The sequence below is a fragment of the Engystomops pustulosus genome, chromosome 6 (genome assembly GCF_040894005.1).
Source record: "Engystomops pustulosus chromosome 6, aEngPut4.maternal, whole genome shotgun sequence".
Taxonomy (NCBI): domain Eukaryota; kingdom Metazoa; phylum Chordata; class Amphibia; order Anura; family Leptodactylidae; genus Engystomops; species Engystomops pustulosus.
Genome location: NC_092416.1, coordinates 97735287 through 97748554, shown reverse-complemented (window position 1 = coordinate 97748554; position 13268 = coordinate 97735287). Strand labels below are relative to the sequence as shown.

Sequence of the window (13268 nt, the reverse complement as noted above, 5' to 3'; positions counted from 1 at the left end):
TTTTAATATCATCCACAAGAGCTAGTCTGAACACATATTTAATCTTATTTAATCATGTATTTCTCCCACTGCTGACCGGCAGGGTCATGCAGCATGCTGTACTCCTGTCTCCCTGGCAGCTAAACAGTTAAACGGACAGATATGAAAATCTTGTTTTTCCAATTGATTGACTGGGTTACTGCATAAGGATAAAATCTAATATATACTCAGTTGCAGTACTACAATCTACAGACTGCATTACCAAGTCTTTCATTTACATGCCTATCCTCCAGCAATTTGTAGAATAGTATCCTATAAGATTAAAGGGCTACCAAATTCAAAAGTAAAAGTTCTCAAGCCAGGATATGTCACTGTTGACTATTTTACAACCGGCGTTACAGTGAAATTTCTGGCTATAATATATTGTGCTCTCCTGAATAGTCCATCCATGTGCTAATGCATTTGACCCTAAACATATAGTGAAGAATACCATTATTTTACTAAAGTGGGTATGTATCCTGTGTCTTCTCTTCAATTTCTCTTCTATTTACAATATATGAATATACTTACACTCCAATTACATATTGTCTATCTCTCCCCAAAGACATCTATGAGGGGAGACCTTTACACTTTCTGCTTGGTCTAAGCAGTGCCACCTGTATTTGAGAAAAAAAACTACAGCTCGGTTATTAAAATAAAAATGGTACCTATCTGTGATCATGTGAAAGTATTTACTATACTTTTCTCCCATATTCCACTGCACACATGTCCATATACAATACAGCAATGCATCAATTACATTGACAGAAACAGTAACATCAGTCTATCAAAGAATAAGGGCGAGACTGGTAAAAAGGAATGTTGGGACTTCTGTTATTCAAAAAGGCCTCTGAAATATTATAGTGGATTCTCACTGGAATGAGATAGAAAATGGATCCACTTACATTTATCTATAGTATAATTATTAGCTCAGTCAGACACTCTTGGAAGTAGAATGCATGTGCTGTAATTTTGAGTATTAATTAAAAGTATTAAAATTAGTAAATATGGGAAGAATAAGCATGGACTTATGGACAGCTGATCTAGTTGAGCTACTGAACAAACAAAGATTTGCTAGACAGCTTTTATTGTATTAATTCCATGTTCAAGATTACTTTTTAATAAGTTTATAATAGTATAAAAACATTTGTGGGTGGCAAAAGAAGGCCTCAAGTTGAATTCACCCAGTCCCCAGTCAATACTATTTGTGTCTATGTCTAGACATACTTGCGTAATGTGTATTATACCATGCTCTTTCAAGTGTTCTTCTATTGAGATTTAACAGATAGATTTGATCAATCCATTATACACCCAGGAGGCACATAAACCATCACCATGCAATGGCTTCTATTCTCTTGAGTACACAACAGGTTAATTGAGTGCACACTAAAATCTCTCTCCCCTCTATAGATAGGACTCATGAGTCTGCAGGGAATATTAGCTCATCAAAAGTTGTATGTGTGAGAGACACCAAGGGGAGAAGCCATTGCATTATAGAGCTCCTAAAAAGAAGGACACAGTCTCTAAAACTATGTAGATTGAAACTGTTTTGAATTTTCAGTGTTCAGTATATATATACATATACAGGCAGTCCCCGGGTTACATACAAGATAGGGACTGTAGGTTTGTTCTTAAGTTGAATTTGTATGTAAGTCGAAACTGTATATTTTATCATTGTAGTTCCCGACAATTTTTTTTTTTTGCCCCAGTGACAATTGGAGTTTCACATTTTTTTGCTGTAATAGGACCAAGAATTATCAATAAAGCTTCATTGCAGACAATTTTAAGCTGATTATTGCAATCTGGGACTATTTTAAAGCATCCAGAGAGCTTCACCAGAGGTCACAGTGGGCAGAGGGGTCCGTCTGTAACTATGGGTTGTCTGTAAGTCGGGTGTCCTTAAGTAGGGGACCGCCTGTATACTGAACACTGAATACATACCTGAATATATATATATATATATATATATATATATATATATATATATATATATCTTTAGTTCTTTTCAAAGTCTGAGCACACAGAGACAAAACTGTTTAAACAATACAACATGTATGTTGGTGCGCAGATCCATTAACGTACATTCAGACAGGTATCTATGCATCTCAAGCGTAATAAAAAACTGTTAGAGTGTGAAACTTTTAGTTTGACCTACTGAACCCAGGGTTTCCCGAAGGACTCGACCGTTTGTGGCGTCTATAGTGTGGCAGCCAACCCATGGCATGGCCTCTGTCTGACATTATCCTTAGCTACAGATGACTAATTTGTTGCTTCCTATCGCCCTCTGAGGTTTTCTGTCAAGAACCACTATGTTAATGTAAACGGGCCCATTAGCTGCGCTATCTCTTGGGGAGTCATAGTATAGATGATTCACTGTCTCCATTTTCGAAAAAGTCCTTTGTTTTTACCTTTTTACTTGTTTCCATTGTCTCCAGATTCATTAATGACTTGATCTGGTCCATTACGTACTGAAGGGTGGGCAGGCTTCTAGACACATCACATGAAACAAGAGGGGTATGTACATTTTAGCTGTTGTTGGGGATTCTTCTGTGTCTTCCATAAAGTTGAGGAGCAAGAGACTCATTTCCAATAGTTTATTTTTATTTCATATTTCCCTGTCCATGTCTCTTATACCCTTCCAGAGTTCCCACACTCTTGGGCATTTCCATAAGCCATGGAATAGGTCAGTACCTCTCTCTTGACACTTGAGGCAGCTCGTTTTACGCTCTGGTCTCGATGGCGATAAGTTAAAGGCATAGATGGCTTTGTGCATTATACAGAACCGTGTGTTCCTCCAGATGGTCGGTGTAATCAGGATGAGCTGGTGCCGGTACTTACTTTCGTTAGTGTTATAAACCACGGTATCGCGGTTTTAACACTTTTTAAACTCTAGAGCAGAAGAGGCTTCGACGCTGCACGCGACCGTGCGCGCGCAACGTCTCCGTCATTTCCTATGTAGGCGTGCGCACGCAGCGGCGAAGCCTGTTCTGCTCTAGAGTTTAAAAAGTGTTAAAACCGCGATACCGCGGTTTATAACACTAACGAAAGTAAGTACCGGCACCAGCTCATCCTGAGCTGGTGCTCGGTATTTACTGCTTACACCGACCATTCTAAGTGGTAGGTTTCCTTTAATACCACCCTCCATACTGTGTGCCATCACCTTAAGATGCCCTTGCGTAGTTCCACAGCTGGTATCTGGGCCGCCCAAGAATCAAAGGCCATCGTTGTGTCCTCCTTTGTCCATTCAGTAGGCAATATTGCATATAGCCGAGAGATATTGGGGCATATGGATCCTGGCAATATCAGGTTGTCAAATATGCTATATGCAGACTCATAATTTAGACATTATGGTATCTCATATTTGTGCATATTGCATAAATTGGCCCGTTCCCAATTCAAACCTATCCGTCACATCTTCTAGTGTTATCCACCTATATTCGGTGTTATGCATGAGTTGTCCTGCCACATGGATCTTTTTGCTTGTTATATATCAGGACACAGTTCTGCATGACAGGTAACACTAGTCACCAGTGACTTGGTGTGCTAAAAACTTTCTGCACTTGTCATCTGCAAAGACAACTATTTTAACTTATTATTCAAGAATTGAAAGCATAAGTTCAACCTAACCTGAACCCAACCTTAAGACAACAATTTATCCACGTACTGGATTTATTAAATCTCTAAGTGTAAGAGCTCACATTCTATATGGCTTTTCAGCAGACATTAGTCACAAAATACTTGCAGAATACAGACTGCTATTAAGAATATGGGTCAGAAGTGGGACTTTGTTGTACTCTTGTGATTATTGCATAGTATAATAACAGGGATCTCTTTTTGTAACATACAATAAAAGTATGGTTATAGCATAAGATTTTAAACAGTATATGCAATATGCAAAGGACTGTCCCAGTAAACTGAAAAATAAGATAAAAGTGGGATATAATATAAATATAAGATACAAATCTTATCTTTCATATTTTTCACTTTCTATTTCTGGAAACCTGGTCTCTATTGAAAGCAGTGAAGTTTTATGCCCAGGTCCTAACTGACCTTAGTGACCTTATGTCTAATTTATACTTTGGTTTGGTACAATCACAGTGATGGTAAATGTATATAGGTTTTCTTGTGTTTTAATACATTTTAAAAAATTAAAACAATGAAGAAAATTTACCAAGAAAAGTGCAAACTGCCCTTTATGCAGTTTAAATATGTAGTGTGCAGGGTGCGCCAGATTCAGTATTTCTGCACCTGTTCTTCATGATTATGGCGCCCTCTGCACTGCCCTGACAGAGTGCACCACTTTTTTAGAGTGCGCCTTTAACATGCAACACACTTCTGTCGTAATTTGCATGTTAAATCTGGCGCACGGTCCGATTGTGCACCAAAACGACTATTTCAGAGCAGAAATTTGTGTCACATGAAGAATAGTGCAGTCGCACCACAAAACAGTTGCGTGCAACCTGTGGTGTAGGCACTTCTTAAATAGCAGAGCAAGCACTTTGCACCAAAAAGAATGTGCGAAAACCGATAGAAAACTGGCTCACGGCCCTTAGTAAATTTGTTTTGCAATCCTTTGAGGCTTGTAGCTTTTTCATACTTCGGTGTAAGATGTCATTTTTTGTGAGATGATATATTGGGCCTTTTGGGATGAAGCAACAACTAACATGTTTGTGATTTTTACTGTTTATTTAGTTTTCTATGAGTTCTAGGGAAAGGGGGGTGATTTGAAATTTTAGGTTTTTTTCCATTTTTTATTACTTTTTTTGTTTACTATTTTTTAGACTCTCTAGGGAACTTTAACACTAGATGGTCTGATCGTTCCTACCACATATTCCTACCACATATTGCAACACTGCTGTATTGCAGTATATGGTGTTTCTACATAGTGGAATCTGCAGAAGCCATACAGGTTCGGTCTTACAAGGATCCGAGGCCGTCATGACAACCAATGGCACTGCCATCTTTTAAATGATGCCGGCAATCTAAGGGTTCATACTAGCAGTGAGTGTTTGCTACAATTTGCGACAAACCCCACATCTGTATGATGAGGGCTTACCCTGTGTACTTGTACAGCACAGAGCGATTAGAGGTTAAGCATAAATGGAGCACTATGTAGAAGTTGTGGAGAGTCCTGGTAAGATGGGCATTCTGGTTGCAATTTATCTCTCATCAGGTCTCTGTAACTATTGCTGTCACCAGTACCTGATACAAGGATTCCATCCCAGCCTTTATCTAGTCAATTCATACATTAATCATTCTTTACTATGTAAATGAGCCTGGGCACATGGATAGAGAAAGTGATGTCACCCCTGTGTAATAAATAGTAAAGAATTGCTAGTGTCTGTGCTTTATCTGCTGGCTGTGAGAGACACACAAGTAACTGACATGCTGTGTTCTCCTATACACATGGCTGCATCCTGTAGAAGTTGCACCTCTTACACAGGATGCAGGGGGCGTGCCCGCCATAACCAGGAAGTGCATAGAGGACCTTCAGTGGAAGTGGAAGCTTTATATAAAAATGTAATTTTTGACTACAACTTTAATAGTCAATTATTTAACTGCAGGTCCAGTAATGATTCTGTTTTATTATACAGATTGTTACGGACGCGGCAATACCAGACCCGTAAGGGATCTGACTGTCTCAGACATCAGGCAGCCCCGGGGGAACTATGCAGACTTCGGGGCTGCCCAGAAGAAGATCGGATCCCCCGGTAAGCGGCACAGGGGATTCGATCCACAACAGGAACACCCTTACACGCCGCGGTCATGCTTGACCGCGGCGTGTACGGGGTTAACACCCGCGATCGCGAGCTCTGTGTGTCATCAGTGCATGAGGTCCACTCATGCACCAATGACAGGAAAAGATACTGCCTGAGCCATAGAATGTGTTCCTAGTTATGCGGTTCAGGCATTTGAATAATACATGGCTGTGTGTATGAGCCCATAGATATACATTAGGAACAACATTAATATCACATTATATAAATGTGATATGTTTGGCTGTACAAATTATTTATGGTATACCTCTGGGGGTTGGGCATGGTGGTATTGTCATGGTTCAAAAATGTATTGGGGAATGGGGCATCATAGTCTTGTCACCTAGGGCACCAAATTGTCTTGTCACTGCCTAGAGTCGCAGTTTACTGATATATTACAGAACCTTTAATGATGTTGATGATCACATGGTCCCAACATCATTGTAGGTCCCATAGATCCAGTAGGAAATTACATCTACATGTAGCTATTTTTCCATGTCTAATGGACCTTTAATGAGAGCCATGCCTCCCCCTCATCCTGACCTTGGGCAGTGTTGTTTCCAGAAAAGGCTGAGCCCCACAGCAGTTAAAGGAAATCTACCACCAGAATCCATCTGTGTTTAGGTTTCCATTTTGAGCTTTCTATTTAAAAAGGAATGAATAACGGATCAGTTTTTTTCCCATTGATTTCAATACTCTTGGTATTGTGTCACTGATGTCAGTTAGTGTATGATTTTTCATCTTCTGTTAGACCTTTACGATATTTGAGAGGATAGTTGGAACAAAAAATGGAAAGCTATAAAATAAAAATGGAAAATAACTTACACTAACAGAAAGCAAAATATCCATTTTTTTAAACAGATCCGTTTTATGCATCCATTAAAAGAAAAGCGGATACTTTGCTATAAATATATCCATCCATACATTTGTTTAAATTACAGTATGTTTTTTAAGAAAACTGAAACTGCAACAGTATGCAAAATGCAGATGGAAACTGGTCTTAAAATCAACTTTTATAATTATACTAATGAGCGTGAAGGTCTCTGGGGGTGTTTCCAGAGCCCCTTATTGCTGTGGCTGTTACAATGAGCAAAGCAGGTCTCTCCTTCCCTGAACTTCCTGCTGCTGCTAGATTACATTTGGAAGAGGGAGACAGCAGGTGTTGGGTGAGAATCTGCAGCACTGAGGGGCTCTAGTAACACCCCCAGAGCCCTTGAGGCTAATTATAATAATTATCATTATAACATTATCATTAAATTATATAATTATCAGGCCTGCCCATCTCTGCAGGCCACCATCGCAAAAATATGTGGCCCAACCTCGTCCGCCTGCCAGCACGCCCGAAAATGTATGTACAGTTATATATATTTAGATGGATATATATATATATATATATATATATATATATATATATATATATATATATGTATTTTTATATGCATCTGTGTATAAATGTATGCGCTGCAAAGTGTGTATGAGTGTATATGGTGTATTTAGGCTGTATATATGTGTATATGCTGTATGAGTGTGTGTATATATGTGTATATGCTGTATGAGTGTGTGTATATATGTGTATATACTGTATATGATATATGGTGTGTATAAAGAGTATGTATTGTACGTGTGCTTCAAATATTCTGTATACTGTATTTATATACATATATATATGTATGTGTGCATATGCTATATGTACAGTACAGACCAAAAGTTTGGACATACCTTCTCATTCAAAGAGTTTACTGCATTTTCATATAGTTAACAGAAAGTGTGAAACAAGTGAAAATATGTGTTATATTCTAGGTTATTCAAAGTAGCCACCTTTTGCTCTGATTACTGCTTTGTATACTCAGGTGGATAAACAGCCGATAGTCCTACTGAATAGACTGTTAGAATTTGTATTTCAGGGTGCGGTCACATATCGCATTTACTACATGCGTTTAAAAACGCATTGCTACAACTGAAGGGAGATTTGCCGAATTAAACAGCTGTTAACACCTGCGTTTACATAACAATTGAATGTGTTAACAACGCAAGCGTTAACAGCTGTTTAATTAGGCAAATCTCCATACAGCTGTTGCAATGCGTTTTTAAACGCATTCAGTAAACGCGACATGTGACCGCACCCTGAAAAAAGCAGCTAAACGAGTGCCCATCATTACTTTTAGAAATGAAAGTCAGTCAGTCCCAAAAACTTTGAAAGTGTCCCCAAGTGCAGTTGCAAAAAAAGCGCTATAAAGAGACTGGCTCACATGAGAACCGCCCCAGGAAAGGAAAACCAAGAGTCAGAAATCGCAGGTTTACAGCAGCTCAGATGAGAGACCAGGTCAATGCCACATAGAGTTCTGGCAGCAGACACATCTCTACAACAACTGTTAAGAGGAGACTGTGTGCAGCAGCCTTCATGGTAAAATAGCAGCTAGGAAACCAGTGCTAAGGACAGGCAACAAGCACAAGAGACTTGATTGGGCTAAAGAACACAAGGAATAGACATGAGACCAGTGGAAATCTGTGCTTTGGTCTGATGAGTATAAATTTGAGATCTTTGGTTCCTACCACCGTGTCTTTGTGCAACACAGAAAAGGTGCAGCGAATGGACTCTACATGGCTGTGGTTCCCACCGTGAAGCATGGAGGCGGGAGTGTGATGGTGCGGGGGCGCTTTGCTGGGGACAATATTGGGGATGTATTCAAAATTGAAGGTGTACTGAACCACCATGGTCATCACAGCATCTTGCAGCTTATGCCTTTCCATTTGGTTTGCGTTTAGTTGGACCATCATTTATTTTTTAAAATGGCAATAACCCCAAACACACCTCCAGGCTATATAAGGGCTATTTGAATAAGAAGGAGAGTGATGGGGTGCTATGCCAGATGACCTGGCCTTCACAGTCACTAGACCTGAACCCAATCAAGATGGTTTGGGGTGAGCTGGACCACAGAGTAAAGGCAAACGGGCCAACAAGTGCTAAGCATCTCTGGGAACTCCTTCAAGACTGCTGGGCGTGAAAGGGGGGCACGCCAGGCATGCTGAGGGCATGGGCGGCTAGGAGTTGGCCTGCGCAGAGCATTACTGTCCCCACGCCTGCGCACTTGCTGCAGCCGGCAAATTTTCACATCAAAGTATCTTGATATAACCACGCTGCGCAAGAGAAGTGGCGGGGCTATCATAAGGCGATTTTCGACCGCCAGTGTATGATAAATATCCCCCATATAATCCATTGTTTTCAGTCTGCATCCACACATTTTCAGATGCTGTTTTTATATGTCCAAAACAGGACATATACTTGTATACTTGACACAGTACTTGTATCAAACTTTTTTTTCTTTCTTTCCTTTTTGCACCTTTTTAGCTTTTCCCGCCATTTTACAAAGTTCGCCATGTTTTTTTTTCCAGTTTTGCGCCTGATTTAGTAATAAGCTTCCAGATGTTTGCTGTATTAAAATGTTGAAAATTCAGCGCAAATCTGTGATGAATGAAAAATGTCCACCAAGGAGTGGAGGGAAAAAAGAGGATTGCATTACTTTACTTATTCTCACCCATTGCGATCTGCTTGAACCGAAAACATGAAAGTGCTTATGCACTCTGAGGGCGCGTTCACACCTGGGGTTTACATGTGTTTTGAAACACAATGCAAAAACTGTTTAACCCTTTCGGGACCTTGCCCTTTCTTGCCCTTTTTTATTTTTCCATGTACAGAGCTGTGTGACGGCTTATTTTCTGCGTAACAAATTGCACTTCATAGAGATGGTATTGAATATTCCGTGCCGTGTACTAGGAAGCGGGAAAAAAATTCCAAATGCAGTGAAATTGGTAAAAAAAACGCATTTGTGCCGTCTTCTTGTGGGCTTGGATCTTACGGATTTCACTGTGTTTCACTTATTCTTTGGGTCAGTGCGATTACAGGGATACCAAATTTATATAGGTTTTATAATGTTTTCATACATTTAAAAAAATTAAAACCTCCTTTACAAAAATTTTTTTGGGGATTTTGCCATCTTCTGGCGCTAATAACTTTTTTATACTTTGGTGTACTGAGCTGTGGGTGGTGTCGTTTTTTGCGGATTTTGATGACGTTTACAATTATATCAATTTTAGGACTGTTCGACCTTGTGATCACTTTTTATAGAATTTTTTAATTTTTTTAAATGACAAAAAAAGTGCCATTTTCGACTTTGGGCGCGATTTTCTGTTACGGGATTAAACGCAGTGAAAAACCGTTATCATATTTTGATAGATCGGGCATTTTCGGACGCGGCGATACCTAATGTGTTTATGATTTTACTGTTTATTTATATTTATATCAGTTCTAGGGAAAGGGGGTGATTTGAGTTTTTAGGGTTTTTTATTATAATTTTTTTTTTTAAACTTTTTTTTATTTTTAATATTTTTCAGACTCCCTAGGGTATTTTAACCCTAGGGTGTCTGCACGATCCTATCATATACTGCCATACTACAGTATTTGGGGATTTTACTACTCATACATTACAATGTGCTGATAGCACATTGTAATGCATGGGTTAACCCGAAGTAGCCTCGGGTCTTCGTGAGACCCGAGGTTACCATGGCGATGGATCGCCGCTCCCCGATGACGTCACGGGGAGCGGCGATCCTCGAAAAGATGGCGGCGCCCATGCGCTGCAATCCTTTTGAAGCCGCCGGCAGCTTTGCCGCTGGCGATCAGCGGGAAAACACCCGCGATCGGTGCTGGCACCGATCGCGGTTGTTACCGGTAAGCCTTTGCTGCAATATGCAGCAAAGACTTACCGGCTATGGAGAGGGCTCAGCGCGTGAGCCCTCTCCATGCACCCGCGGCCGACCCTTGACGTGCTATTACGTCACGGGTCGTGAACGGGTTAAGATTAATTTACATATCCTGAAAATGCTAACTGTTTACATTGTGCTAACATTGCCTTTTTGTAAATGTAATGTTTTCATGATGCAACTAGGCAAATCTCAAAACTCTGTGCATTGTGTTTTGAAACAGGCCACACATTTAGAAATTCAATAAAATCGTGTCTGGAACCTATAAATTTAACTTAAAAATTGCAACACAAATGCTACATGTGAACATTGCTGCAATTAAACTCCCCCAAGTATGGAATTAACTTAGTTTTTGTTTGTTTTTTCCTCTTATTTCTCCACATATTTGCGTAACTTTTTCACCTCCCCATCAATGTTTGCAGCAACCTTTTTTTTTTTATGGTGTTGCACCTAATGGGGCAGATTTATTTGTCTAATCGTCAGAATATTCTTAGTTGCCCATGGCAACCAATAAACAGTTCCTGTTTAAAATATTCATGAGCACTGGTAAAATGAAATCTGAGCTGTAATTGGTTGGCATGGGCAACTAAGAATATTCTGACTTTTAGACAGCTTGATAAATCTGCCCCAATATATCTTTAAAATGTGAATGTTCACATAAAAAAGTCACAATTTTGTGTGCAGGTAATCTCAAGTTATGAACAAATGTAGGTAATTTAATAGTATGAGTAGCTCAAGACTCAAAAAGTTGCACAAAACTTAAAAACTCAAATGCAAAATAAATAGATGTGGCCACAAGTAGGACTAGTAGCACTAATACAACAATTTTGAGTGCGAAACAATACACAGAGAAGTATTGCGATACTTGATACCAATTTTTGATTGAAAGAGCCTTTATTCACAGATACACAGTAAAACTTACAGACAGTGTGTGCCATGACGCAGCATGGGCTTTGTACAAAGCACACAATAAATTAAGATACACTCCTAGCACTATCCTAACACTATGGCAGAATAAGTGCTACTCTAGCATACTAGCTCAGGCAAACAAAAAAAACACACATTTTTCAAATAAAACAGCTAACCTGCAACAGGGGATACAGATGGAAGGGGGTAAGTTGTCACAGGCCCGAAGCTTTATGATACTTTCAAGAAGAGAAAAAAAAGTATTTTCTGAATGTTTAGAACTGCATACATCCATAGAAGTCAATGATGATATAAGAACCAACCAAAGGAGATTTTACAGTTGATAATAATAATTAAAGGAAACGTAATCTGTGAGTGCTATATAAAAAAATAAAGGAATTATAAATAAAGGAAGGAAACCTACCATCAGAACTAGGTCTGATAGTACATTCCTCCTACCTCCCTCTGTACTTATCTGTAATTAACTAAACCTGGGATGTAACCTAACTTAAAAACTTCATTTAAATTAACTGCAGAGGATACTGGGGCGTGGAGTAGCCTTAGCCTGCAGTGCCTGCTCAGGCACATCCCAGTAGCCTCTGCAGTTAATTTACATATTACTAAAATAGTTAGTTAGGTTATAGCCCAGGATTATTATATTTCAGACTAATGCAAAAGACAGAAGGAATCTACCATCAGCTCTACTTCTGATTGTAGATTCCTCATGGTAGGTTTCCTTTAAACACTTTTCAAATGTTCCACCTGTAGGAGGACAGTTGCAGATTTCAGGTACTCTACCAATGGTTATCTACTTTCTGAGAAACCAGAAATTCTTCATTACTTGTAAGAAGGTCACTTGACTCAATGTGCTATTGTCAATGCAAGGGCGGTTTCTTGTCATGTCCTTGGTCACAAGGATTGTTAGCAATCATATGGAAAGTGGAAATGCATATGTGATCGGCCCAAGATCCTGTCTGTTGTGTTTGAATTTTGTTTCAAAATGCTATTCAAATGTCACAATGGAACGCAGCCTGAGGGTGCATTCACACGTGGTGTTTAACACGTGCATTTTAAAATCAATGCAACAGTGGAAGAGACTTTTGTCTAATTAAATTGCTGATAAAATTTGTGTTTACAAAATGTAACCATTAACACATGCATTAACAAAATGCATGTATTCATGTAATGTTAACATATGTGTTAACATCACATAAACAGTGTTTTTTGTAAACTCAAATGTTAACACCAAATCTCTCTTTATCGGTTGCATTGTGTCTTAAACCACATGTGTTATACGCCACAAATGAACATACCCTCAGAAGATAGACAGTAGGGGCATAGTATACAGGGAACAAATTTGGTATTGTCCCTACTTCCACTATTGTATGGAGTTAATTGTGTCAAATGGAATTAGGGGTAGTTAGGGGCATGTCTTATGGCTTCAGATGCATTAATCTACTGCTTGCATCACAAACTTTGTCCCTATTTTTGTCCTTTAAAAGTTGTTATTATGAACCTGAGGGGTTGTGACGGCATTACTAGAGCCCTTTGGTGCTGGAGATTCACCGGCTGTTACACTGAACAGAACATGTCGATATAAGGACAGGGAAAAAGTAAAGGATAAAGATAGGGAATGGGTTTATATTAAAACATAGCTTTTATTGATTTAAAATGGGAAATAGATTCTCCAAAAATCTTATTGTCACACGTGTTTGACACTAAAATTAATAATGGTCAACACTGTAGGTCCTGTTCAAATTTTGAACAAAGAAATGAACTGAGGTTTGGTACCCTTAAGATATACGGACAACCTCGGTCATCGAATCC

At 39.1% G+C, this 13268-nt stretch overlaps 1 protein-coding gene across 4 annotated transcripts in view; it reads left to right on the top strand.

The window, feature by feature from the left end:
- GRIN2D (glutamate ionotropic receptor NMDA type subunit 2D) overlaps nt 1-13268 on the top strand; it is a 688972-nt gene that overhangs the window by 1054 nt on the left and 674650 nt on the right. Inside the window, exon 2 of one of the 4 annotated variants that reach the window (XM_072110449.1) lies at nt 2454-2532. The exons of the other annotated variants lie outside the window; for them this stretch is intronic. The gene's annotated coding sequence lies outside the window, so the exon portion shown is untranslated. The remainder of the gene's footprint in view (nt 1-2453; nt 2533-13268) is intronic. 4 annotated transcript variants of the gene reach the window in all.